Below are 27283 nucleotides of genomic sequence, written 5' to 3'. Positions count from 1 at the left end.
TACCACAACAGCACTAATTTAAAATTCTTGTCCTTATGTTTAAAGCCTTGCACGATTCCACTCTTTTGTTAGTTTTCAAATCTTCTCTGCTACAACTCTCTTAGTCGGCGGCGGCGGTGGAGCAGGCAATCTACAAAAAAGCTACCGGTGATGGGAGAGAGAAGAAAGGCAGCAACACTCCGAGGATTCCTTGCAGGACTCAAACAAGCATATCTGCTCCTCTAAGCCCACAAGAAATCCTCAAAATATTTAAAATAAATAAATCTTGCCACATCTTTTCTGGCCATTCTCTTGTCTTCTAGCAGTTTCTTTTCTAATGGGTTTGGCACCCTTTCAGGTCTCCCAAAAATGGGGCTGTGGTGCCATTGATATCATTGGGCTATGGCTTTCCCATGAAAAGAAGGCTCCTGCCTGCCTGGGGTGGCCTTCATGTGCCTGATATGAGATAAGGTAAAATAGTGCAGTGGGTGTTTGGCGGGTAGGAACACATTGTGCCACCCAACCATTTAACCCCACCACACTATTCCTGATTGGTGGGCGGAGTTAAAATCTAACCTTAATACCTATCCAGAATTGTAACAAGCTAATTAGCTCTAGATTTAGGTTAACTCCTGGGCATGGATTAACTTTGCAAATTTATCGTCAGTGCACCTTCTCCAAACTTGCACTGCATGTTGCACCTTTAAATATATGCATTTATAAAAAAGATTTTATTTCGCCAGCACAATGCAGGTTACAGGTTGATATGGAGAATGACTTAAAACATGAAAAATATGCCACAAAATAATTAGAGGCAGATGATTATCAGCCATTCGGGGTCAAAAACAAGAGTCTGTCAATACCACATTAATAGTAAAAAATTACAATTCAAACTTAATGGAAATGATTTAGAACAGAAAGCAATAGAGCATAGAGAGCTCAATGGCTGTGGAATTCAACTCCAAGGCTAGAATTTGAGGCAGAAAGTATTCAAGGTTATATTGGATAGCTGGGCAAAGGGAAAGAGGTTAAGGTGATATGGGAACAGGGTGGGTATATGTGATTAAGAACTATTTGCTCACATGTAAAATGAACACACACGCTGGTTGGGTCAAATGGCTTATTCCCATGTTCTAACTTCAACTTATTGGACATTCAGTAGAATTTGAGAACTATTGCATTCAAAGGCAGCATTTTCCTTTCTGAAGAAAAATTTAAAACGGAAAGCTTTTGTGGCAATTTGAAAGCACGCCAAGTGTAGAGCTTTCGCAAGCCATATATAACTGGGAGTCCCTTATTGTCAATTTTTTTTAGCTAAACTTTTCGCAATATTCCAAGAAAATTAATTAGATATTAAATCATATGATAGCAAGTTTCAAGGCCTTGTGCCTTCGGGAAGGCTTTCTAGTAAACTTTAATTCAGCAGGGGCGTTGTTGCTGTTGTGGCAGTTGCTTTGGAATAATAGGGTGGAAGACAGATTGAGAATAATATTATTTAATTTTTTCTCACAATACATAAATTAGATTTTGGCAGTGCTGAAGGCCATGTTCATCATAAAAACATAGAAAGAGCATATGGTAGGGACAAGAGCATTCAATAGGTCTGCTGGTCAATTCAAGCACTCTGATAATGCAAACATCAACTATATTTCATTAGGTTCTCCATTTAGAAGGAATTGCATTAAATATTGTATAATTTAAAAGTTAATTTTCCTTTAAAGGGATAACTTTAGTCTAAAAACCTGAGCAACAAAACAAATCAGACTTTACTGAATAAAGTATAACAGGTAAGAATGTCAAAATAAAGATTGATTTTATTTTTTAAAAGGAAGTGCATCATAGATGTACTGGAGGGACAAATAAGATGCCAAGGAAGCATTGACCTGGTTACTTAACTTTCCTAATATAATGAAATTCAAATTTAACTGATTCAATTTGAATTGAATTTAAATCAGAATTCTGAATGGGACACTAGTCCAAAATCCAATCAGTCAGATTTAAGTTAGGCAGAATGGAAATATTGTGTTGCAGTGAGAGCTCTCTTGGAGAATTGTGTTCAGAGTCCATTTAGGTGGAACCATGCTGGCACCATTGTAAGCACACAACATCAAGACCTTCATTGCTGCCAGTAAATGGAAAGAGACAACATTTTCATTCCTTTGCATTCTGAGCTTTCACCTTAGTGCTTATCCTGCTGAATAAACAGTGGCTTCATGTAGTTAGTACAAAAATAAAACACTCAACATGACTTTGAGAGGATTAAGTATCATCAAAATGTGTTATGCAGTCAAATTGCAAATTGATGGCAGTAAACAGAAGTTGATTTTTTAAAAAATGATTACAAATCAGTCTATTCATCACTGGGAAATCATTGTACAAAATCATCAATGCACGAGCACTATTTTTCCACTGTTCTAGATTGGAGCAAGATCCTGAAAGTAATGTTAAGAACATTTGAACAGAAGAACATAAGAAAAAGGAGCAGGAGTAGGCCATTCAGCCCTTTTGAGCTGGCTATGCCATTCAGTGAAATCATGGCTGATCTTCCACTTCAACACCGTTTTCCTGTACTATCCCCAGTATCCCTTGATGTTTATAATATGCAGAAATCTATCAATCTCAGGCTTAAACATACTCAATGACTGAGCCTCCATAGCCCTCTCAAGCAGAGAATTCCAAAGATTCACCACCCTCTGAGTGAAGAAATTCTTCCTTATCTCAGCCTTAAATGGCCTGCTGCTTATTCTGAGACTGTGTCCCCTGGTTCTAGACACCCCCACCCCCACCCACCACCCACCACCCGCCGGGGAAACATCCTTCCTGCATCTACCCTGTCGAGCCCTGTAAAAATTTTGTTTGATTGAGATCACCTCTCATTCTTCTAAACTCCAAAGAATAAAGGTCCAGTCTATTTAATTTTTCTTCATAGGACAATCCTTCCATCCCAGGAATTAGTTTGGTAAACCTTCATTGCGTTCCCTCTATAGCAAATATATCTTTCCTTAGGTAAGGGGACCAAATCTTAAGAAAGCCACAAAATTGGACATGACCAACTTACCCACATAACAGCCTCCATTTTTTTTGTTCTATTTTAGTTATGTTCCAAAAGTTCCTATAACAACTGTTGTATAGGGATGGAAGGGGCAAAGGCCTCTTCGTATTTCATTTTGACAGGGGCTGATTTTTCCCCATCTATGTAGGAGAATATGCACTGTGACATAAATAAGATGTTTTTACAATCGGGATTACTATTTCTGAATCTTCAGAACTATCTTTAAAATAGACCCCGCAGTTCTTATATTTTTGGTATTACAACATAAATCAAACACTGGAGGCAGATTTTTATATCTTTATATGTTATTTATTTACATATATAAAGAAATTATGAGTGATCACAATATTCTTCCAATTCTAACAAACACACATATTGCACCATTTTAGTCTGTAGGATTATGGTCAAGGTAAGTTTCACCTTGTGAAGTGGCATAACAGTGTTAAATAGGCCTACAGATTCATTTGCATTCAGAAAAACCTGACCTACATGCAGTTTAGCCAGTAGTCTGCTACCAAATTGGTCACATAGGATTACTGCCACAAATGTGTAGTGATAATGTAGATTTTTGTGAAAAAAAAGCTAATTATTTTTTAAACAAATACAGGGATCCTTAAAGATAGTTGCCAAAAGTCACCTGACCTTTTCCCCTACAATGTAGTCACGCTTCCAGGGAGCTCCAAGTCACTACAAGCAGACATATCCAGACATGAAAAGACTTTTGAAATTCAATGAGTCCTCAAACAGACGATGGCTTCCCCTGAAGTGAAAGCCTTGGCCTCTGATAAGGGGACATTGAATTGTTAAATGGGATTACCGGTTGCCTCATTTGGAAGATGACTTGACATTTTGTCCACATCATGTGATAGTAGCCATTTTGAAGTTTTTGAATTATTTAAGGACCAGCTGCAAACAATCATTTTGGCATGCAGAGCCCACAGGAAGAATGCTGAGAAACAACTTCAGAAAGAGTTATGACCGCTTTCAAAGCCATATCTCCTTTCTCAGTGACTGTCTCCGTCTCCGACTTACCCCACGTGGATTTCGACTGAAATTCCACCCCTCATGTTTCGAACCCACCCAGGAGTACAGGTATCTCCGGGACATAAAACGTTTCTCGGACTGCTGTTCCCGTCACATTCTGAAATCCACACTCAGTGCCATGCGCCGCCATATAACACACTCGACCTCTCCCTCCAGCAGCACCGCCGTACCCTTTTTCAAAGCTGCGCGTGCCCCCAGTTTGATTTTATTCTTCGGCTCATCCGACGCCTCAACAAGAAACTTTTTCTCTTTCTCTCAAGTGCTAAGGAACGCAAGCTCCAACAACTCATCGACACCAACACCCACCTAGGACCCTCCACCCCTGCCCGTCCCTCCGTCCCCACCCCATCTTCCAATCCCAACCCCAGCCGTGTATTCACTATACCCCCTGACCTTCTCCTCTCCTATGCTGAACGTTCAGTGCTCAGCAAAGGACTTAGTTTCATACCCTTACGCCCTCACCTCAATGAATTTCGGGCTCGGCATGATGCTGAACTCTTCTTCCGCCATCTTCGTCTCCGGGCTCACTTCTTTGGGCAGGAGTCCTCTCCCAGTTCAACGGATCCTTTTACCCATCTCCAATATTCTCCCTCCACCTGGACCCCTCCCTCTGGATTCTTACCTTCTCTTGATCTTTTCATTGAGAACTGTCGGCTCGACATTAGTCGTCTCAATTTCTCTGCTCCTCTCACCCATTCTAACCTGTCTCTCTCTGAACTTACTGCACTCCATTCTCTCAGGTCCAACCCTGACATTGTCATCGAACCCACTGACAAGGGTGGTGCTGTTGTTGTCAGGCGCACTGACCTCTATCTCGCGGAGGCTGAGCGTCAACTCGCAGACACTTCCTCCTACCTCTCCCTGGACCATGACCCCACCACTGAACATCAAGCCATTGTTTCCAGGACTGTCACTGACCTCATCTCCTCTCGGGATCTTCCTCCCACAGCTTCCAACCTGATAGTCGCCCAACCTCGGATGGCCCGCTTCTACCTCCTACCCAAAATCCACAAACAGAACTGCCCCGGTAGACCGATCGTCTCAGCTTGCTCCTGCCCCACAGAACTCATTTCTCGTTATCTTCTACTCCCTTCTCTCTCCCCTTGTCCAGTCCCTTCCCACCTACATCCGTGATTCCTCTGACACCTTATGTCACATCAACAATTTCCAATTCCCTGGCCCCAACCGCTTTCTCTTCACCATGGACGTCCAATCCCTCTACACCTCCATCCCCCACCAGGATGGTCTGAGGGCCCTTAGCTTCTTCCTCGAACAGAGGCCCAAACAATCCCCATCCACCACTACTCTCCTCCGTCTGGCTGAACTTGTTCTCACGCTGAACAATTTCTCCTTCAACTCCTCTCACTTCCTCCAAATAAAAGGTGTGGCTATGGGTACCCGCATGGGCCCCAGCTATGCCTGTCTCTTTATGGGGTACGTGGAACATTCCTTGTTCCAGTCCTACTCCGGCACCCTTCCACAACTCTTTCTCCGGTACATCGATGATTACTTCGGTGCCGCTTCATGCTCTCGTCAGGACTTGGAAAAATTTATTAATTTTGCTTCCAATCTCCACCCCTCCATCATTTTCATGTGGTCCATCTCTGACACTTCCCTTCCCTTCCTTGACCTCTCTGTCTCAATCTCTGGTGATAGACTGTCCACCAATATCCATTACAAACCCACCGACTCCCACAGCTACCTCGACTACAGCTCCTCACACCCCGCTTCCTGTAAGGACTCCATCCCATTCTCTCAGTTCCTTCGCCTCCGTCGCTCTGTTCCGATGATGCCACCTTCAAAAACAGTTCCTCTGACATGTCCTTCTTCTTCCTTAATCGAGGTTTTCCGCCCACGGTCGTTGACAGGGCCCTCAACCGTGTCCGGCCCATCTCCCGCGCATCCGCCCTCACGCCTTCTCCTCCCTCCCAGAAACATGATAGGGTCCCCCTTGTCCTCACTTATCACCCCACCAGCCTCCGCATTCAAAGGATCATCCTCCGCCATTTCCGCCAACTCCAGTATGATGCCACCACCAAACACATCTTCCCTTCACCCCCCCCCCCATCGGCATTCCATAGGGATCGCTCCCTCCGGGACACCCTGGTCCACTTCTCCATCACCCCCTACTCCTCAACCCCCTCCTATGGCACCACCCCATGCCCACGCAAAAGATGCAACACCTGCCCCTTCACTTCCTCTCTCCTCACCGTCCAAGGGCCCAAACACTCCTTTCAAGTGAAGCAGCATTTCACTTGCATTTCCCCCAACTTAGTCTACTGCATTCGTTGCTCCCAATGTGGTCTCCTCTACATTGGAGAGACCAAACGTAAACTGGGCGACCGCTTTGCAGAACACCTGCAGTCTGTCCGCAAGAATGACCCAAATCTCCCTGTCGCTTGCCATTTTAACACTCCACCCTGCTCTCTTGCCCACATGTCTGTCCTTAGCTTGCTGCATTGCTCCAGTGAAGCCCAACGCAAACTGGAGGAACAACACCTCATCTTCTGACTAGGCACTTTACAGCCTTCCGGACTGAATATTGAATTCAACAACTTTAGGTCGTGAGCTCCCTCCCCCATCCCCACCCCCTTTCTGTTTCCCCCTTCCTTTTTTTTCCAATAAATTATATAGATTTTTCTTTTCCCACCTATTTCCATTATTTTTAAATATTTTAAAATATCTTATGCTCTCCCCACCCCCACTAGAGCTATACCTTGAGTCCCCTACGATCCATTCTTAATTAGCACATTCGTTTAGATAATATCACCAATTTTAACACCTATGTGTTCTTTTGTTCTATTGTTGTTGACATCTTTTGATGATCTGCTTCTATCACTGCTTGTTTGTCCCTATAACCACACCCCCCCTCCACTTCTCTCTCTCTCTCTCTCTCTCTCCACCCCCCACACACACACCTTAAACCAGCTTATATTTCAACTCTTTCTTGGACTCGAACTCAAGTTCTGTCGAAGGGTCATGAGGACTCGAAACGTCAACTCTTTTCTTCTCCGCCGATGCTGCCAGACCTGCTGAGTTTTTCCAGGTAATTCTGTTTTTGTTTTGGATTTCCAGCATCCGCAGTTTTTTTGTTTTTATTTCAGAAAGAGTTGTTGGCCAAGGGAGGACGCAGAGGAAGGTATTTTTTAAAAAATAAATCAACTGCTGATCCTGCTGTAAAATCCAGGCAACCTTCCAATAACATAACCACAGAATTAGAAATATAGAAAATAGGAGCAGGAGTAGGTCATTCAGCCCATTCAGCATGCTTCGCCATTCGATGTGATCATGGCTGATTTTTTATCTCAACGGCATGCTCCTGCTCTCACCCCATTCCCCTTGACACCTTTATAATCTAGAAATCTATCTATTTCCTTCTTAAACATATTCAAAGTCACTTGGCCTCCACAGCCTTCTGTGGTAGAGAATTCCACAGGCTCACCAGCCTCTGAGTGAAGACATTTCTCCTCATCTCAGTACTAAATGGCCTACCCCATGTCCTGAGATTGTGACCCCTTGTTCTAGGCCCCTCAGCCAAAGGAAATATCATCCCTGAATCCAGTATGTCCATCCCTGTCGGAATGTTTAATGTTTCAATGAGATCTCCTCTCATTCTTCTATACTTCAGCGAATAAAGGCATAGTCGGCCCAATCTCCCCTCATACGACAATTCTGCCATCCCAAGAATCAGTCTGGTTAACCTTTGCTGCACTCCCTCTATGGCAAGTATATCCTTTCTTAGGTAAGGAGACTAAAACTGCACACAATACTCCAGATGTGTGCTCACCACAGGCCTGTACAGCTGCAGTAAGACATTCTTGCTCCTGTACTCAAGTCCTCTCACAATGAAGGCCAACGTACCATTTGTCTTCTTAACTGCTTGCTGGACCTGCATGTTTGCTTTCAAGGACACTCAGGTCCCTTTGAACATCAATATTTCCCAATCTATCACCATTCAAATAATACTCTGCCATTCTGTTTTTCCTACTGAATTGGATAACTTCACACTTGTCCATGTTATACTGCATCTGCCATGTATTTGCCCACTCACGCAACTTGTCTAAATTGCCTTGAAGCCTCTTAACATCCTCCCCACCATTCACATTCCCACCAAGTTTGACGTCATCAGCAAACTTGAAAATATTACATTTGGTTCCCTCATCCAAATCATTGATATATCTTGTTAATAGCTGGGGCCCAAGCACTGATCCCTGCAGTATCCCAATAGTCACCAATTGCCACTCTGTTTCCTGACTGCTAACCAATTCTCAATTGATGCTAATATATTACACCCCAATCCCATGTGCTTTAATTTTGCACACTAAACTCTTACGTGGGACTTTATCAAAAGCTTTCTGAAAATCCGAATACATCACATCCACTGTTTCTCTCTTATTTACTCTGCTAGTTATGTCCACAAAAAATTCCAGTAGGTTTGTCAAACATGATTTCCCTTTCATAAATCCATGTTAACTTTGTCTAATTTTGTTGATATTTCCTGTTATCACATCCTTTATAGTAGAATCTAGTATTTCCCTACTACTGATGTTGGCGAACCAGTCTGTAATTCCCTGTTTTCTCCCTCCCTCCATTTTTAAATAGTGGGGTTACATTTTCCACCATCCAATCTGCCAGGACTGTTCCAGAAGCTACAGAATTTTGGAAGATGAAAACCATTATTTCCACGGCCACCCCCTTTCGTTCCCTGGGATGTCGATTATCGGGTCCTAGGGATTTATCAGCTTTCAGTCCATTAATTTCTCCAACACTTATCTTTTTAGTAATACTAATTTCTACCAATTCCTCCTTCTTACTAGACCCTTGGTTCCCTAGCATTTCTGGGAAATTATTTGTATCTTCCTCCATGAAGAAAGAACACAAGTAGTTATTTAATTGCTCTGCCAGTTCCTTGTTTTCTATTATAAATTCCCTGATTTTGGACTGTAAGGGATCTCCATTTGTCTTCACTAATCTTTTTCTTTTTACAGGCTTGGCTCTTGCTACACTCCCCTGAGAATGCAGCTCCCCAACAGTGCGGAATTAGTAAGGAATAGGAAATCTTCTCTCTCTTCTCCCTCTCCCAAAAACCTGTTGACCTGCTGAATCCACCTGAGAAAGGCAAACACTGACTAGTTGACTGCAGAAGACATTGCAGCTGCTAAACTGAACCTCAAGTTTCAACGCCTTCACTTTGGAAAGAAGGAACTCAAGCAACAGGCCTGAATGATATCTCACAGAAATTGATTTGAAATCTCATCTTTAAGTATCTTTTTATCTTTATCTGCTTTGAATCTTTGCATTTGTCTGTTAGTTCAAAAGTTTATCGCTTTTACCTAAGTAACTTTCAGGAATAATCTTTATCTTGTTCAAGACTAAAGTCTGTCTGCTGGGCTATTTTTAACTGAATCATCCATAAGTTAAAAGGAGGCTACATACACACACACAAATTCTTACTTCAGACCACTTTAAGGAAACACTTTTTATATGGTCATGAAAATTGGTGTCTCTTGTCTGGGATACGACCCAATGTAAAACTAGCCAACGCCAAATTTGTACGAAAAGCAGGGATTTAATCCATTGTGAAAAGAGCTAAATTTTGAACTGCAAAATATTGGAAGTAGAAGGGAAGTCAATAGAGTCCAAATTGTTTGAAACCAAACCAGCAGCTACAGTAAATCGCTTTGATTTATAAGAAGTACTAACCATATATTAAGATGGTAACTTTTGATGCATAGAAATTTATTAGTTAGGAGGGTTTGAATTGGCAGAAGTTAGCCTCCTTAGTCTAAAACTAAAAGCCATTGCTAGACAGGTAGGACTTAAGATTCCAAGTAAGACAAAGAGACAGGAATTCTTGAAAATGCTGGCTGAGCATTTTGAATTCGGTCCAGAGTCAGAACAGGCAGCAGAACTGATTCAGAACCAGACTGGGTTATTCTATCCGAAATAGAGCTGGAAAAGCTGAAAATTGAGCTGGAGTTTAAAGCCCAGAAAGAAAGACGAGAAAGACAAGCCCGAGAAAAGGAGCTAGAATCTCAGGGAAAAGAGAAAGAGCATGAAGCACAGAAAGAGAGGGAACACGCAGAGTGCTCAGAAAGGGAGGGAAAGGGTAGAATGAAATTTCTAGCTACAGAATTTGGAATTGAAGCTACAAGTGCAGAGAGACCAAAGACAATTTGAAGCTGCTAGAGGGAATCTCACTCTGCCTAATGACAGCCAAAATCCCCCAAAACAGGCCTCAAAGCCATAAAATTCTCTAAATTTTGTTCTGAAATTCGAAAAGGGAGACGTAGAATCCTTCTTTGCTGTTTTTGAAAAGATAGCACATCAACTCCATTTACCCGAGGAAGTGTGGACCCTAATGATCCAGGCTCAGTTAACAGGAAAGACCCAAGAGATCTTCTCCACCTTGGCCCCTGAAGTGACTGCTGATTACAAACAGAATAAGGATGCGAACATGAGTGCTTATTAACTTGTGCCAGAGGCATATCATCAGCAATTCTGAAATCCCCATAAAAAGCCCACACAAATATATCTGGAATTTGAAAGAGTCAAACAGATCACGTTTGACCAATGGGTGTGCGCTTTAAAGATAGAGCACACTTACAATGCAATAAGAGAATTAGCATTGTTAGAGGAGCTCAAAAATTGTCTCCCTTGCAACATTAAAATGCACCTTGAGGAACAAAAGGTTACCTCAGCAAAGGCAGCTACTGTGAAGGCAGAGGATTATGAATTGACTCACAGATCTCTGAATCATAGCAGGCCTGGGTCAAATAGTTCATACCAGCAGGGACAAGATAAGGGGGAGGCAGAGGGGAAGGAAATGGATCCAAAGAGAAAAGAGAATGGAGAAAATGGGAAACACCCCCTTCCCACAACCTTGAAAAGGAGAAACGTGGAAGGCAAAGCTGCAGAACCACACCCTGTCTGTTTTAGTTGTAGAAAACCCCACCTCAAAGAACACTGCTGGCATGTGAAGAAAGCGACAGACAGTATTCCAACACATCCCGTATCTGTGCTCACTAAAATCGTAATGCTTTGTGCAAATGCAAAGTAAGCCACAGAAACCTATCAGGATTCTGTGTCTAAAGGGGAAATGGACCCCAGTGGTTCCAAAGAACTGGGAAAGGAGATTAACATTTTCCGGGATACAGGTTGTTTACGGACACTTCCAACAGGGAGAATGAAAGATTTCCCACATAGAAGCAGGACAAATTCCAAAGTGATAGTCAAAGGACTAACTGGAGAAGGTATTGAGTCACCATTAGCGAGGATCCGTTTTAAGAGTGAGCTTGTTACCGGATTGGTAACTATGGGTGTACTCTCAAGCTTGTCCAGGGAAGGGGCTGACCTTCTGCTAGGGAATGACCTCGCAGGGTGGAAGGTGTTAACCCATGAAACTCAAAGGCAGCCCAGAGAGGCTGAACAAACTGAACAATTCCAGCAGAGGGAATCTGTAAAGTTGCAGACAGCTGAACAGATTTTAGAAGCCCTACATGGGGCAACTAAACCCATAATTTTTTTTATTATTCATTCACAGAATGTAGGCGTTGCTGGCTAGGCCAGCATTTATTGCCTGAAGGTTGAACTGGTGGTCAAAAGTCCAAAGAATTAAACCGGAACCAGGGAGATCCCCAAACAGATGAAGAAACAGTGAGGGCCGAGATGCCCCACTTAAAGAGCCTGAGTGAAGTCGCTTGGTAGTTAAATGGGCTGAAGCCAAGCCCAGTGAGTGGAGGGAGGCAGAAAAGGGATATACAGAATTACTAAATCAAAATGCAACACAGAAAGGGTTGAGATCTGAATGATCCTCAAGGGTTAATGGCAGCTAGCACTGAATTGAATATATCTGCCTGTGTTGAAGCAGTGTAAGGAGTAGCCACACCCATCAGGGTGGACCTACAGTACAACTGAGAAACTAAGAGACATTGAATTCAGTTCAAACCAAGATTTTGATAAACTAATTTGTAAAGGGTAGACATAAGGTTTTCGAGAAAAAGGCAAAAAATCAAAAACGTGGAAGCTGTTGATCTAGCTCAAAAAGACTTAAATAATATCCGATCTGAGTGGAATAACGAAAAACTGAGAGATTTTAAACTGTTCAAAGAACAAACCAGACAGATCAAACATTCTTGCTAGAACATAAAAAGCGTCTTAATGACGTTCTTGTATCAGCATAAAGGGACTTTGACCAAAGAAGGCATGAGTTATTGGCACAGAAAGAGGCCATTGCTAACTTGCTCACTCAAAGAGAGAATTTAAAAGTTCTAAGTCTGGGAAGTGAAAAGAAAATGCGTTCAGGTGAAGAAGCAGCAACTAATTTAATTTTAGATTTGCCTGGCACATTCTTTGAAGGGACCAATAATAAAATTGCTCCAGAATGTAAGTCCAGAGAAGCTCCAAAGTTCAAATCAGTGTAACCGGTTGTAAAATTGGGAAAAATGAGAAGGAAAAGAACTCACAGATAAAAGAAAACCTAACTAGAAAATGTAAAATGTGAAAAGGAGCCTGTATCATCAACCATCTGTCTAGGTGTAGCAAGAAAGTACATTTCTTTATCTTTTGTTTTCCTCACTGTAATTCTGTAAAACATGAAAATATGCATATTTCTATTTTTTCCAATTAAGGCCAGAGGTATCACAAACATAGAGCTGTGATATTAGAGATTTTGTAAAAAAACTAACCTCTTTTTTATATGGACACAAGAAGCCTTAAAGATGGCTGCTGAAAGTCACCTGACCTTTCCCCCTGAAATGTGGTCAAGCTTCCAGGAAGCTCCGAGTGGATTATAAGCAGGCATATCCCGACATGAGAAGACTTGGAATTCAATGATTCCTCAGACAATGGCTTCCCCGGAAGGTGTAACAACCTTGGCCTCTTGGACACGGCACCAGGTAAGATGACTTTTCAATTGCTAACTGGGATTACCACTTGCCTCATTTGGTAGAAGACTTGTCATTTTGTCCACATCACCTGATAGCAGCCATTTTTAAATTTGTGAATAAAGACAGGCTGTGAACTGTTATTTTGGCATGCAGAACCCACAGGAGGAATCCTGAGAAACAACTTCAGAAAGGGTCGTTGGCCAAGGGAAGACAAAGAGGAAGGATATTTTTAAAGAAATTAACTGCTGTGTCTGCTGAAAAGTCCAGGCAACCTGCAAATGCGGTAACTGCAGAATTTGTGAGGAACAGATAACCTTCTCTCTCCCCAACAACCTGCTAAACCTACCTAAGAAAGGCAAACACTGAATGATTGACTGCAGAAACCATTGCAGCTGCTAAACCGAACCAGAAGTTCCAACACCATCACTTTGGAAAGAAGGAGCTCAAGTCACGAGCCTACACTGATATCTCACAGAGACTGATTTGAAATGTCATCTTTAACTATCTTTTTTATCTTTATCTGCTTTTAATTTTTGTATCTGTATTTTAGTTACGTTTATCACTTTTACCCAAGCAACTTTCAGAAATAGGCCAGGATTTTCTAGCCCCGTCATGTTGGGACCCACCACAGGAGATTCAGTAGCCCAGCCAAAAGCCCAGTTGATCCCAGCAGAAGGCAAGGCCGGAAAATCCCACCCATAGTCTTTGTAAGAAGCGAGCCTTTATCTTGGTTAAGACTGAAGCTTGGTTGCTGGGTTATTTTTGATTGAATTAATTATAAATTAAAAGAGGACTACACACACACACAAGTTCTTAGTTCACAGATCATTTTAAGGAAACAGCTTTTACGTGGTTGCAACAATTACATAAGGCAGAATATTAAGCTTGGCGGGCAGGCTGCCGCCTGACCCAGCTGAGCATAAAATGATGCGCGATATTTTGTTCGGCGGGTGGGCGCCAGAGTCGGCAGCACGTCCGCCACCAATTAAAAGGCCTATTAAAGCCTTTAAAAATGAATTAAACTCAAATTTGCGCTGCCCGTCCTTGCCTTTACAGTTGGCGGGCAGGTGAATAGGCCAAGCGGCCTTTGCACATTTTAGGAAACCTCATGCATGGGCTGGATGAGATTTCCTAAAGCAAATAAAAATAAAATTAAAATCTTACACTTGAAGTAAGAACATGTCCCTGCTCAAGAGTCACACGAGGGGACATGTTTTATGACATTTTTATTTCCTTTATTTTTTTTTAAACAGCGCATCATCTCCCTGGGGCAGCTCCATGCCTCAGGAAGATTATGTAGCGCACACTCACGCTTGGCCCGCTGGCCCTCCTCCCCCTCCCATACAGGTAGCACTTAGCTCTGCTGCTTGCGTCTCACGCTGGGTGGGCCTTAATTGGCCCGCCAGCATGAAATCGCAGTACGGTGCTGATCGCAGGCGGCGGTCAGTCATCTTCCTGACTTCCCACACCTGTCTCCGCCGAACCCCCATGCCAAGGGAAAAATTCTGCCCCTCGGATAAACAGCACAGAAACAGGGCATTTGGCTCAACCAGTCCCTGCTGTTGTTCCGTGGCAGATAGATATGGATCGCAGAGTGAGTGGGCAAAGATCTGGCAAATGGAGTTTAATGTGGGAAAATGTGAAGCTGTTCATTTTAGCAGGAAAAACAAAAAAGCACAGTATTATTTAAATGGAGAACAGATGCATAATTCTGAGCTGTAGAGGGATCTAGGTGTTCTAGTAGATGAGTCACAAAAATTTAATGTGCAGGTACAGCAAGTAATTAAGAAGGCTAATGGAATGCTATCCTTTATTATGGGAAGGATTGAACTTAAAAATAAAGGTGTTATGCTTCAGTTATACAGGGCCATGGTGAGACCGCTCCTCAAATACTGTGTGCAGTTTTGATCTCCTTATTTAAGAAGGATGTAAATGCATTGGAGGCGGCTCAAAGGAGGTTACTAGATTGAAACGAGTGGAATAAGTGGGTTGTTTTATGAGGAAAGGTTGGACAGACTGGGCTAATTTCCACTGGAGTTTAGGAGAGTGAGGGGTGATTAGATTGAAGTGTACAAGATCCTGAATGGTATTGATAAGGTGGACATCGAAAGGATGTTTCCTCTTGTGGGTGAGTCCAGAATTAGGGGGCACTGTTTTAAAATTGAGGGTCACCCCTTTTAGGACAGAGATGAGGAGAATTTTTTTCTCTCAGAGGGTTGTGCGACTTTGGAACTCTCAGCCTCCAAAGGAAGTGGGGTCAATGAAAATTTTTAAGGTAGACGTGGATAGATTCTTGTTAGGCAAGGGAATCAAAGGTTATTGGGGTTAGATGCCAATGCAAAAATCAAAACACAAGAAGATCAGCCATGATGTAATTGAATGGCGGAGCAGGCTTGAGGGGCCAAATGGTCTACTCCTGCTCTTATTTCTTATGTTCTGATGTTCTTATGCTCCATTCGAGCCTCCTCCCATCTTTTCTCATCTAAATCTGCCCACACAGGTGTACAGGTGAATGTCTGAAAACTTAACACTATTTTCTTGCAAGCAACAAGGCGAATCAACAACTTGCTTTTTAACAAGATGGAGTCAAGGGGGTCAGGTGATCTCCCTATTTGTCTGCCAATATACATGAAAATGCTGGAGGCTGGAAGTCAGCCCGCTTGTCTGATCAGGACATTTAAAGTGTAAGTGACATTTTTGGGACATTCCCTTGAGAAAACATTAAATGCAACAGATCTCTTCTGTGGATTTTACAGCTGCTATTGGCCAAACCCCTAATAAACTAACGCACAATAACTGCACAGACTTAGTCGCTGAAGAATGAAATTGTACACAATGGGTGTGAGGAAAAACCATTCTATCACATGGAGTTGAAATTGGCCGCGATTCAAACATCATTGTGTGCCAATGCTCACATCATCAGGGGCCATTTGTGTGGACAACAGGAACACAGATACTATGGTCACCTGACATAAACCAGCTTGTGATAAAATGTTTATTTACACACATCGTGAGAGAAGCCTCATGTCAGCCAGTCTGGGAAAGAAGGGAATCACAGAGGGAAGCGATCCCACCCAGCAAAGAAAGAACCCTGCTTAGAACCCACTAATAGGCGGAGAAGTAGGGCCGGCTATTTACATAACAATTTGCAGAATCAAGCCAGATCTTTGCTACAGGGGCTTGACTACAAATTCAGCTGAAGTAAAGTTGTTAACCTGCTGTTGCAAGGAGTAAGCCACTCTGAATTCATTGCTAGAAACTTCCAACCTCCATTTCCTCAGTGGACCAAAGAGAATCATCAGGCCTGCAATGTATCCAGCTTCCATCTCAAAAGGCCCAAGAGTTAATGGTGACATTTTGGACTTTTTAAAAAACCTAATCATATGCTCCTTCTTTTGTAATCACCTTTTTGTGTGTGTGTGTGCATGTGTGTGTGTGTGTGTGTGTATATGTATGCATGTGTGCATTGTAAGGAACATTTTTTTATTTCTGTTGGACTGTGGATTAGAATTACAATGGCTGCAGTTTAAAGGACATGTCCACAGGAACAAGATGAGAGGTATGTAGAATATTGCAGTCCTGGAACAGAGTGTGCCATGAAAGACAGGATGGTGCCAGAAAGGAGTCCTGGACCAAGGGAGCTGCCTGACAACAGCACTTTAATTGGCTCCTGACCAGGTTTTGTGTGAAGAGCAGTGCAGCTGAATAGCTCCTAGCCTGAAAGGAACAAGGCCTAAAACCTCTCTCTCCTGTGTGTGCAAGTATGTCCAGTGATTCCACAGGAAGCTCCTGGCCTGCAAAGAGAAAACATCTAAAATCTCTTCTCCTCATATCTCTATAACCTGCTATCTCTCTGAGGAAACCCCTGTGAAAAGGGGTTAGAGACATTGAAAAGCAAGTTCTCAACCAGTGAACTAAATACTGAAAGTGCTGGAAGACCACTTTGTGCCATCAACAAGAACTGAAAGGAATTTGGAAGACATCAATCAAAATCCACCCAGCGAATCCTGTACTCCGGAATTGGTGCTATTGAACTGTTTTATCCCACCCTTAAAATCCATGTTTTGTGTGTCATGTGTGTTTGTGCGTGTGCAGGGATTTAAGAAGCGGGTAGAGTTTAAGTTATAGTGTTAGAAATTAGTAGTTAATATTTCTTTCTTTTGACACTAGTTGAAGACTATTTGTTCAATTAATAGTTATTTACTTATTAAGTTTACAAACCTGGTGTTGGTATTCTGTTAACCTAAATTAATCAGTTATGTAGAACTGGGGCAATCTGGTGGTTTGATCAAACTTTTCACATTTGTTGCGGCTCGGGGAACAGTGGGGCTTGACATTATTGCACACTATCCCCAGTGAGTAGTGACTGTGTGTGTGTGTGTGTGTGTGTGTGTATGTGTGTCTTGTGTGTGCATGTGTGTCTTGTGTGTGTGCATGTGCCTTGTGAGCTTGTGTGATTGGATGCTGTTGGGATTATATTTGAGTGTTGAGAAACAAACATTTATTCATCCTTTTATATACTTGTGAGAAAACCTGTCTTGTGTCTGTTCTTGAGAGGCACAGCACTCATGGGATTAAAACATTCCTTTGTATGTGGTGTATTTGAATTTCCAAAGGACATTTGATAAGATGCTACATCAAAAGTGCTACACAAAGTAAAAGCTCATGCTGTAGGGGGTAATATATTAGCATGGATGGAGGATCAGTTAACTAACAGGAAGCTGAGAGTAGGGGTAAGTAGGTCACTTTTGAGTTGGCAAGTTAAACCTAGTGGATCGATGCTGGGTCCTCAACTATATACAATATATGTCAATTACTTGAATGAGGGGCTGAATGTATGGTCGCTGAGTTTGCCATTGACACCAAGATAGGTATGAAAGTAAGTTGTCAAGAGGAGGCAGAGTCCATAAAAGGATATAGGTAGGCTAAGTAAGTAGGCAAAAAATTGGAAGATGAAGTATAATGTGGGAAAATGTGAACTTGTCCATTTTGGCAGGAAGAATTGAAAAGCAGTATACTATTTAAATGGAGAGAGATTGCAGAACCCAGTGATACAGAAGGATCCTGGTACATGAATCACAAAAAGTTAGTATGCAAGTAACAGAAAGTGAATAGGAAGGCAAATGGAATGTTGGTGTCTATTGCAAGGGGAATGGAATATAAAAATAGGGAATAAAAACAAAGTGCTGGAAAAACCCTGCAAGTCTGGTAGCATCTGTGGAGAAAGAAAGTTAACATTTTGAGTCCTCAATGACTCTTCTTCAGTTCTGAACAGTAACTCTGTTTCTTTCTCCACAGATGCTGCCAGACCTGCTGTTTTTAAAGCACTTTATGTTTCTATTTCAGATTTTCAGCATCCACAGTATTTTGCTTTTACAAAGTTAGGGAAGTTTTACTGCAGCCGTACACTGCTTTGGTGAGACCACATCTGGAGTACAATGTACAGTTTTGGTCTCCTTGTTTGAATAAAAGATATAATCGCATTAGAAGCAGTTCAGTGAAGGTTCACTTGACACATTCCTGGGATGAAGGACTTATTTTATGAAGAAAAGTTGAACAAGTTGGGCCTATACTCATTGGAGTTTAGAATGAGGGGTGTTCTTTTTGAAACATATAAGATCCTGAGGGGGCTTGAGAGGGTGGGTGCAGGGAGGTTGTTCCTGTTGGGGGGAGGACTAGATGTAGGGGGACACAGTTTAAAAATAACATGACTCTCTTTAAACATGGTGATGAGGAGAATTTTTTCTCTCAGAGGGTCGTTCGTCCGTGGAATTCTCTTCCCCAGGAAGCAGTGGAGACTGGGTCATTGAATTTATTCAAAGCTGAGTTGAATAGATTTTAGATAGGTAAGTGACTCAAGGGATTAGACAGAAAAGTAGAGTTGAGACCACAATTAGATCAGCCATGATCTTATTGAATGGCGGAGCAGGCTCGAAGGGCTGAATTGCCTGCTCCTAAGTCCTATGTTCCCTGCACCCCTTCCAGTGTCTCTTTAGGTCTTTTATAATATGGCAACCAGAACGGCATGCAGTACTCGGAGTGTGGTCTAACCAAGGTTCAATACAGGTTTAGCATAATTTCCCAACTTTCCAATTGTATCTCTCGAGAAAGGAAGCGTAGGGCAGAATCGTCCCAGATTTGCACTAAGTGTGGTAATGGGCGGGAAAAGTGACGTTTTACCCACCAGCTGCAATGGCGGCTTTTCACGTCGTGTCGTCCCAGTAATTATGCATTACTGGGATGCACACCGTTTCAATGGCAGGTGGGCTCCGGTTTGCCTGCCATGATGTCACCCCGCCACTTCATCACACCAGGCACCACATTTAAAGTACAGCCACACTCTGCTCCCAGCCCAGGACTGCAGCAAAGAAGACATGACCCCTAAAGACAAGAAAACTACAGCCCTTGAGCACATTTTGGATGCTGTGGAGGCCCGCTGTGAGGTTCTCTACCCCCGCTTTGGCTGCAGGAGAGGCAGCTACGTTACCACTCCGGCTTGGTAGGCAATGGCAGTGGTGATCAGTGCCAGTGTTGCACAGAAGAGGTTGGCCATCCAATGCAGATAGAGGATGAATGATCTCATCTGTGCAGCCAGGGTATGGCAACCATCTCAAAACTCTAAACTCACACACTCAAGCTCATCACACATTCACTGGCATCTCACTCACTGCTGGCTCAAGGGATATCACCACCCATTCTCACACACATACCATCACATGTTCATCTGGCTTCATCTCCTCTGGAGACTGCCTCTTCAGCCCTCACCATCTTGAGGCCACTTGCACAGATCAACATATGCCCCCACACACACCCTGGAATACCCTCCTTCCCCAGTACAGCTCTTGTCCTGCAGCCTCTTCCCTTGTCTGAGGCCACTTCTCCCCCTTCCCCAAGCAAGACATCGCCCTGCAGCTGCTGAAAAGCCACCTACATATGGCTGATCTGGTAGGTGGAGACCTACCTGTGAGCTCCACTAAAAGTGATGTGGTGCTGTCTGTGAAGCCTGGCGCTGATGACTGCGAGTGCTACTCGAAGCAAGGTAAGCTAACCAAACCTTGAAGACCTGAGCAAAGTGCAGCCCACCAAGTGCATGCCTCATATATGCTGTTATGAAACACGTCAGCAGAAGTGGACGATCCAGTGGGGAGAGGGTTGATTCTGGAGGGCTGGCCTAATAATGATATGCAGATGTATTATAATGAGGTTCCTGACATCCGATGGTGGAAAACCTGGCCTGCCGTCGGCGGGCTGAGCAGATTATCGCAAACTGGTTTCACGCCATCCTGAAACCGATCGGGCCATATTGTCCACTCAAGCCGCCAAACATGCTCGATGCCAGCAGGCATTGAAAATCCCAGCCATAGTGTTTGGTTTGCTTTTTTTTTATGGCCTTGCTAATCTGTGGTGCAGGTGTTAAATTTATTAAAAATGCTGAAGTGAATGTGGAGCTGGGGGGGGTGTCTCCCACCTGCTTGCTGCCTCCACTTCTCTCGCTGTTGCTATCTCCCTCCTGATTGCCTATCCTGCCTCTCCTGGTTGAATAACCCGCTTCCAATCCCAGGTCCAAAGACCTACCTGAGAAAAATCAAATCGTTGCTTCACTGGCTGTCCTGCACACTTCAAGCAGATTGGGATGGGAAATGCAGTGAAAGCTGATTTACTGGTTTCTTGCGTCTCTTTACCACTTCAGGGATTTCCTATCCGAAGTGGTGGAGGATCTGCCCACATCGGGGCAGGCATATTGTAACAATATGGTGCCGTGCGCAATAAAGGCAAGTCATATTCATAACTTTAAACATGTGTGCTCAAATAGAAGCTTCTGGAACTGTCTCATACTTATTTAAAAATGGACACTTAAGAACTGTTAAGATGGCTGCCAGACAGGCGAACAGTTAACTATTCTTTTGGCTTTACCCTTGTTGAAGTGCATTTACTTCTTTAACTGCATCTTTTTTGACCATGTATGGTGTGTGACTGACATAGCGTTTAAATTTTCGGGTGTGAATAAATAATCTTCTATGTTTAAACCTATGAAAATCTGGTGCTGTTATTTAAATTGGTCGGACGCTCAGGAGGCTTAGAAACACATACATGTACCTTTCCAAAAAAAAACATGATTCAGTTTATTTCTCCTGCCCTGTCCATAAGAATATTGCCTTCTGCATCCAGGATTTGAATCAATTGGTCTAAAAACAAGCAGAATCTGACATTAAAAGGATAAATTGGAATCCAAAAGGAAAAGTTCAACAGCTGAAATTGTTTCTTTAACAGAAAGACTGCAGCAACAGATTTTGTGTATTAACACTAGAAAGTAGCATAATGGTTTTGATGTCAAATTGTTCATAGAACAGGAGGATTTAACTTGGGATAAATTGGTGGCGCTAACTATAGGACAGCTTAAAGCAATAGCTAGTCAGGTTGAACTTACAGTGCGAAAATGTGCATGGCTCCACAAGGTACTAGGAATGCTGGTTGAGCATCTTGACCTCGCCTCAGAATTGGAACAGGCAGAAGGTAGAACATGAAACAGATCAAGTTACCTTAGCCAAAATTCATCCAGAAGTGTGGAGGCTAGAACCAGAATTTCAGACAAGAGGGCCTTCTAAGGCAGGCGAAAGAGAAAGAGAGAGTTCAAGAAAGGGAGAGAGAGCGACCCTGGCAGCTGGAGAAAAAGAAAAGCACAAACGGATAGTGAAACAAGGGGGCTAGCTAGGGGGAAGTTGTATTTATGTAGTGGAGATGCTGCTGACAAATTTTCCCGGCTAGTGTCCAAGTTTAAAGGAGCGGACATGGAAGTGGAAGCATTCTTCACAGCCTTTGAGAAGCTGGCAAGTCAGCTAAAGCGGCCAGCAGGGGTTTGGACTCGCCTAATGCAAAGTCAACTGATAGGCAAAGCCCAGGAGGTTTACCCCATGCTGCCTGCAGACAGCTCTGCAAGCCATGAACAGGCGAAAAGTACTATCTTGAGTGCTTATGGATTAGTGCCAGAAGCATACCAATTGAGATTTAGGAATTCTCACAAAAAGCCCATTCAAACCTTCCTTGAATTCGAAAGGATTAAACCAGTCCCTTTTGACCGGTGGGTGTGATTGCTCAAATTTGACTGCACATAAAAGGGATTAAGGGAAATAACCTCGTTACAGGAGTGTAAAATAACCTTCAAACTCATGTGATGGAACAAAGAGTTTCAAAAGCCAGAGAAGAAGCTATCCTAGCTGACGGCTATGAATTGACCCACAAGTCAGGAAAAGATAGGATGGAGGTAGATGAAACAGAAACAAGCTCCAGAGAAAAGGAGAATAGGGAAGATAATATAGATCAGTATCCCACTTTCAAAAGAATGAACCTTGATGGTAAACTGGCAGAAGCACATCCTGTGTGTTTTCAGTATGGAAAAACTGGCATATTTAAGAAAATTGGCATGCTAAGAAACCAACAGGGGGCACAGCAATCAGGGCAGTGTCTGTAGCCATGAGGGTAGTGAACATGGTCTACTCCTGTCTGATCTCTTATTTGCTTATGGAATATCTAGCCTGCCAGGTTTAGTCATAACAACATTTTGTTTAATTCTTGCCCCAAAAAGCACAGATTTACTACAGCTGGTTTACCTGGATTTTGTTTTAAAAGCCCAAATTCAAGAACAAATAAGACCAAAAAATCCGAGGATCCAGTTATTTATTACTGACATTGCTATGCTTTAATTGAAGTTATTGATGCTTGTGTATCTATATCTCCTTCCAATTTTTAACTACTCCTTCCCAATTACTTCACACCAATTTAATTCAAACTGGTTCTTCTACCACTCTGCTGACTGTTCTTTGGAACTGCACTGTTTCAACAATCATTATTTGGATAATAGACACCAGTCTTAATAGGTCCTTGCTTTTCTATTCAGAATAAAGCTGCCTTGACTCTTAATATTCTATTTATCACTAATAAAATAATTAGTAATAAATCTTAAAACCTATAATTATGAAGCCAGTCTTTACTGCTAATTGACCATGCTGGGTTTTTCTCACATGTATTAGAATTTATTGGGCATGACTAACCTAAATTTCCTAGTTACATTAAAAGTGACTATGCAGACATATTCTATGATGAGGAATAATGCCACATCCATGAAAGTGAAAGTATCGGTAATATAATACTCTACATTAAATTGGAGACTAAAACCAGAGGACATATTTTAAAAATAAGAGGTTTACCTTTAAAGGCCGAGATGAGGAGAATTTTTTTTTCTCAGAGGGTCGTTAATCAGTGGAATTCTCTTCCAGAAAGCAGTGGAGGCTGGGTCTTTAATTTTATGCAAGGTTGATTTAGATTTTTGATAGACAAGATTCAAGGATTATTGGGGGCAGACAGGAAAGTGGAGCTGAGGCCACAATCAGATCAGCCATTATCATATTGAATGGCAGAGCAGGCTCGAAGGGCCAAATGGCCTATTTCTATTCCTAAGTCCTATGCTCCTATGTATTCAGAAATTTATCTTAAATCACAGACCTTACCCTTTGTACTGTGAAAAGGTATGAACCTGTGCTTTTACTTTAAGGTTTCTTCTCATCTCTATCAAAATTCACATTGTAAACCAAAACCTTTTGAACTTGACTTCCCCATTCTAAATCCAAATTAAAAACAAAAACAATGGCAATGCGCAGGAGGCAGTTTAACATCTGAAATAAAAATGTGGGCTAATTATTTAGGTGAGAACTTTAGAGTGCAAGGTACTGATGGTGGTTCAACCTCATCGTCATCAGCATCATCAACAACAAACTATACTTGCACAGTGTTTTTAACATAAAAAACATTTCAAATCACTTCACAGAAATTTAAGGAAAAACAGATGCTATACCAAAGAAAGAAGGAGGGTTCCCAAAGCTTAGTCAAGAAGATGAGTTTTAAGGATGGTACCAAAGGAAGAAAGAGGTGTAGAACCAAAGGAGTTTAAGGACAGAAGTACAGAACATGAAGCCCATGTCGCTGAAAGTAAAGGCACCAAGCTGCAGGGAAAAAGGAAAGTCAGATGCACAAGCAGCTACACTTTAAACTATTTAATATTCAGGCTGAGGGGTTGGAGGAAGTTGCAAAATTAGGTAGAGGTGAGAGCAAAGGAAGTTTAAACAAAAGGGGTGGAATAATACGGTGGGGGGGGGAGCAATGGGATGGCGGGGAAGGCGGTGGGCGGGGGGAGCAGACAACACGCCTGGAAACTAAATCGGCCAATCCAATTGACCGGCAGCTCCATCAGTCCCGGCAGTGCCAGGAGGGCATGAGTGGCCACTGTCAGGACTGGGAGAGTTTGGATAGGTTCAGGGAGGCTTTAAGGGAGGGAGCGGGTAGGAAGGAATGGGAAGGGGTCTGACCTTGGTTGGGGGGGGGGGGTGGGGGGGGGGGGGTGCTGCCCCACAATCAGCATAGGGCAGCCCCTGAAAAGCGACCACCCTTTCCTTCCTGCCCTTTAAACATGTAAGTGAAAAAATTGGGCTGTCCACTCCCGTCCGGCTTCCCACACCAAACATTTTATGGTGTGGGCAGCATATTATCAGGTCAATTGGCATAATAACAAGTATAATTGACCCTGATTATTTAAAAATGGCGGATGGACTGCTGATTTCGGTGCATGACTGCACCCCACCTTATGCGGGTGAACTCATGGGTGAGTGGGAAGGTGGTGTGATGGGCACATGCCCTATTTTATGTGCTTCACCCGTGGGAAACACACCCTCTAAGGGAATGTACAATTCAACCCAAGGGTGTGCACCTTAAATTTGAGTTGTTGGAGGATGTGGGAGCTGATGTAGGTTAGCAAGGACTGCAATTGTGGGTGAGATGGATTTGTTGAGAGATATGAGTAGAAGCTTTGGATGAGCAAAGAGTGGTTATGGGTGGTTGGCAAGGACAGCCTAAGCATCGGAGTCATTTTCAACTCACCTGAAAACCAGGCAGCCAAAAATCAGAGACACACATCGGCCACCCCTTTAATGGTCAAGACCTGCCTTACCAAATTTTCAGGCAGGCCTGTAAATGGGTGAGCCCCACAAAAAATTTGCACACTCCGCCCCATAATAAAAATCTGCCCTGCTGCCGTCTATGCTAGCCCCACTCCCTGGGATCACATCCTCCCCAAGACCTGACAAGCTAGCCAGCTCAGTATGGGGGCCAGCTGGTTTGGCACGCTCCCACAAGCGGCAAGCTGCAGCGGGGGCATTCGCAACTTGATGGCGGCAAGAAAACCAGGCCGGGTAATTCTCTAGAGACTTGAGTTGCCTGCTTTGGTTTGGCAGCCCTGACACTCCACTCAGTCTGCTTCTGTTTTGAGGAAAACTGAAAGATTGCTTCCATGAGTCTGGAAGGGATGACGAAATAAGCGGTGTTTTCAAGGTGTTTTCAATGATGGATGAGCTGAGGTTGGCAACAGAAGCAAGCAATGTTATGGAGCAAGAAATAGGTATTCTTGGCTCAAGGTTGAACAGGGCACCAAGAATGTGAACAGTCTGTCTCAGTCTCTCAGATACTGAACCAAGAAAGAAGGTGGAGTCAGTGGCAAGGGTACAAAGTTTGTAATGGGGGTCAATAGATATAGCCTCATTCTTCCAAATGTTTAGATGGAGGAAATCATGGCTCATCTAAGACTAAGGGCAGAATTTTCTGCCTCTCGGGCGGGTGGTGCAGGAGCGGCCGGGCGCAGGCCTGATTGCCGTCCACACCACCATTTTATGTGGGTGGGCCAATTAAGGCCCGCCCAGCGTGACACGCGGCTCCCGAGGTCAGCAGGAGTGGGCAGGCGGCAGCGACGGGACTGCAATCACCACCGGGTCCAATGGCGACCCGGCGGCCTGTTTTAAAAAGTTGCTGCAGCCTTTCAAAGGCTGCAAGTCACGACCAGTGGAAGGGCTCCCCAGAGTGTTGCTGGTGAGCAGGCCAGGCAGGAGGGTAGGGCAGGGGGGGGCACTGTGCCTCTCGTTTTTCTGACGATTGTCTTGCTGCCCTCCTTGAGGAGGTGGCAGCCCGGCGGGAGGTGCTTGTACCCCAGGACAGGAGAAGGAGGCCCCCCCCACATGACCAAATGTGCCTGGGGGGAGGTGGCGGGGATCGTGAGCTCCCACGACGCACCTGGATCCAATGTCGCAAGCGCTTCAATGACCTGTAGCGCTCGGGAAGGGTGAGTATCATGTTGGCATTGATCACTTAACCCAGCAGGTAGGTTTCCCCCCTGGCACCCCCCCACCCGGTCAAGTCTGAGTGTAGTGACTGCATTGAATCATTGACGGCACGTGTCCTTTGCTGGGTGGGCCAGCAGGTGTTTTGTTTGCAAAAATATACTTTATTCATAAAATATCTGGAAGAACATTACAAGATACTTTTACATCGCCATCACAAATAATGCACTCAGATTCAACTTTTACACATGGATCACGAGGTGCTTCAGTACAATCAGTGAATATTACAGTCATTTCAATATGGCCATTACAGACAGTCAGTCAGTGCAATGGTATTGGAGTTATCAACATACATCATGTTGCACTCTGAGGTGCTTCAATACAATTATAATACATTCAGTATTCACTACATACAGACTTTGTGGGTCGTACAGCCCGAGGGGGTCTATACAATTCCCAGCCCCTCGGTGCATTATGGCAGAAAGGTCTTGGACAGCGACCCTTCCCCATTGCGCCTTTGCAGCAGCTGCTCCAAGCTTTAGTGTGTCCCTCAGCACGTAATCCTGGACTTTGAAATGTGCCAGTCTGCAACACTCGGTCGGGGACAACTTTGCACTGGAAGACCAACAAATTTTGAGCAGATCAAAGAGCGTCTTTCACTGAGTTGATGATTCCCCATGCTACAGTTGACGTTTGTCTCGGTGTGGGTCCCTGGGAACAGCCTGTAGAGCACAGAGTCCAGTGTCACAGAACTGCTCCGGATGAATCGCAACAAAAACCAATGCATCTCTCGCCAGGCGTTCTTTGCAAAGGCACAATCCACAAGGAGGTGAACAACGGTCTCGTCCCCACCACAGCCACCTCGAGAGTAACGTCCGGAGTGGGTGAGATTCCTGGCGTGTAGGAAGGATCTGGTGGGGAGGGCCTTTCTCACCACCAGCTAAGCTACATCTTGGTGCTTGTTGGAAAGTTCTGGCGATGAGGAATTCTGCCAAATGACTTTGGCAGACTGCTCGGAGAACCATCCAACAGGATCCACCATCTCCTTTTCCCGCAGGGCCTCTAGGACGTTAAGTGCCGACCACTGCCTGATGGACTTGTGGTCAAAGATGTTTCTCTGCATAAATTGTTCCACGAGGGACAGGTGGTACAGCACAGTCCAA

At 43.6% G+C, this 27283-nt stretch overlaps 1 protein-coding gene across 1 annotated transcript in view; it reads right to left on the bottom strand.

Moving 5' to 3' along the window:
• The window catches only part of ptprt (protein tyrosine phosphatase receptor type T), a 1444026-nt gene that overhangs the window by 368878 nt on the left and 1047865 nt on the right, over positions 1-27283 (bottom strand). The window lies entirely within an intron of this gene.

The sequence above is a fragment of the Carcharodon carcharias genome, chromosome 14, assembly GCF_017639515.1.
Source record: "Carcharodon carcharias isolate sCarCar2 chromosome 14, sCarCar2.pri, whole genome shotgun sequence".
Taxonomy (NCBI): Eukaryota; Metazoa; Chordata; class Chondrichthyes; order Lamniformes; family Lamnidae; genus Carcharodon; species Carcharodon carcharias.
Note: the sequence above shows the minus strand (reverse complement) of the source record. Positions and strands in the feature narration are given on the sequence as shown.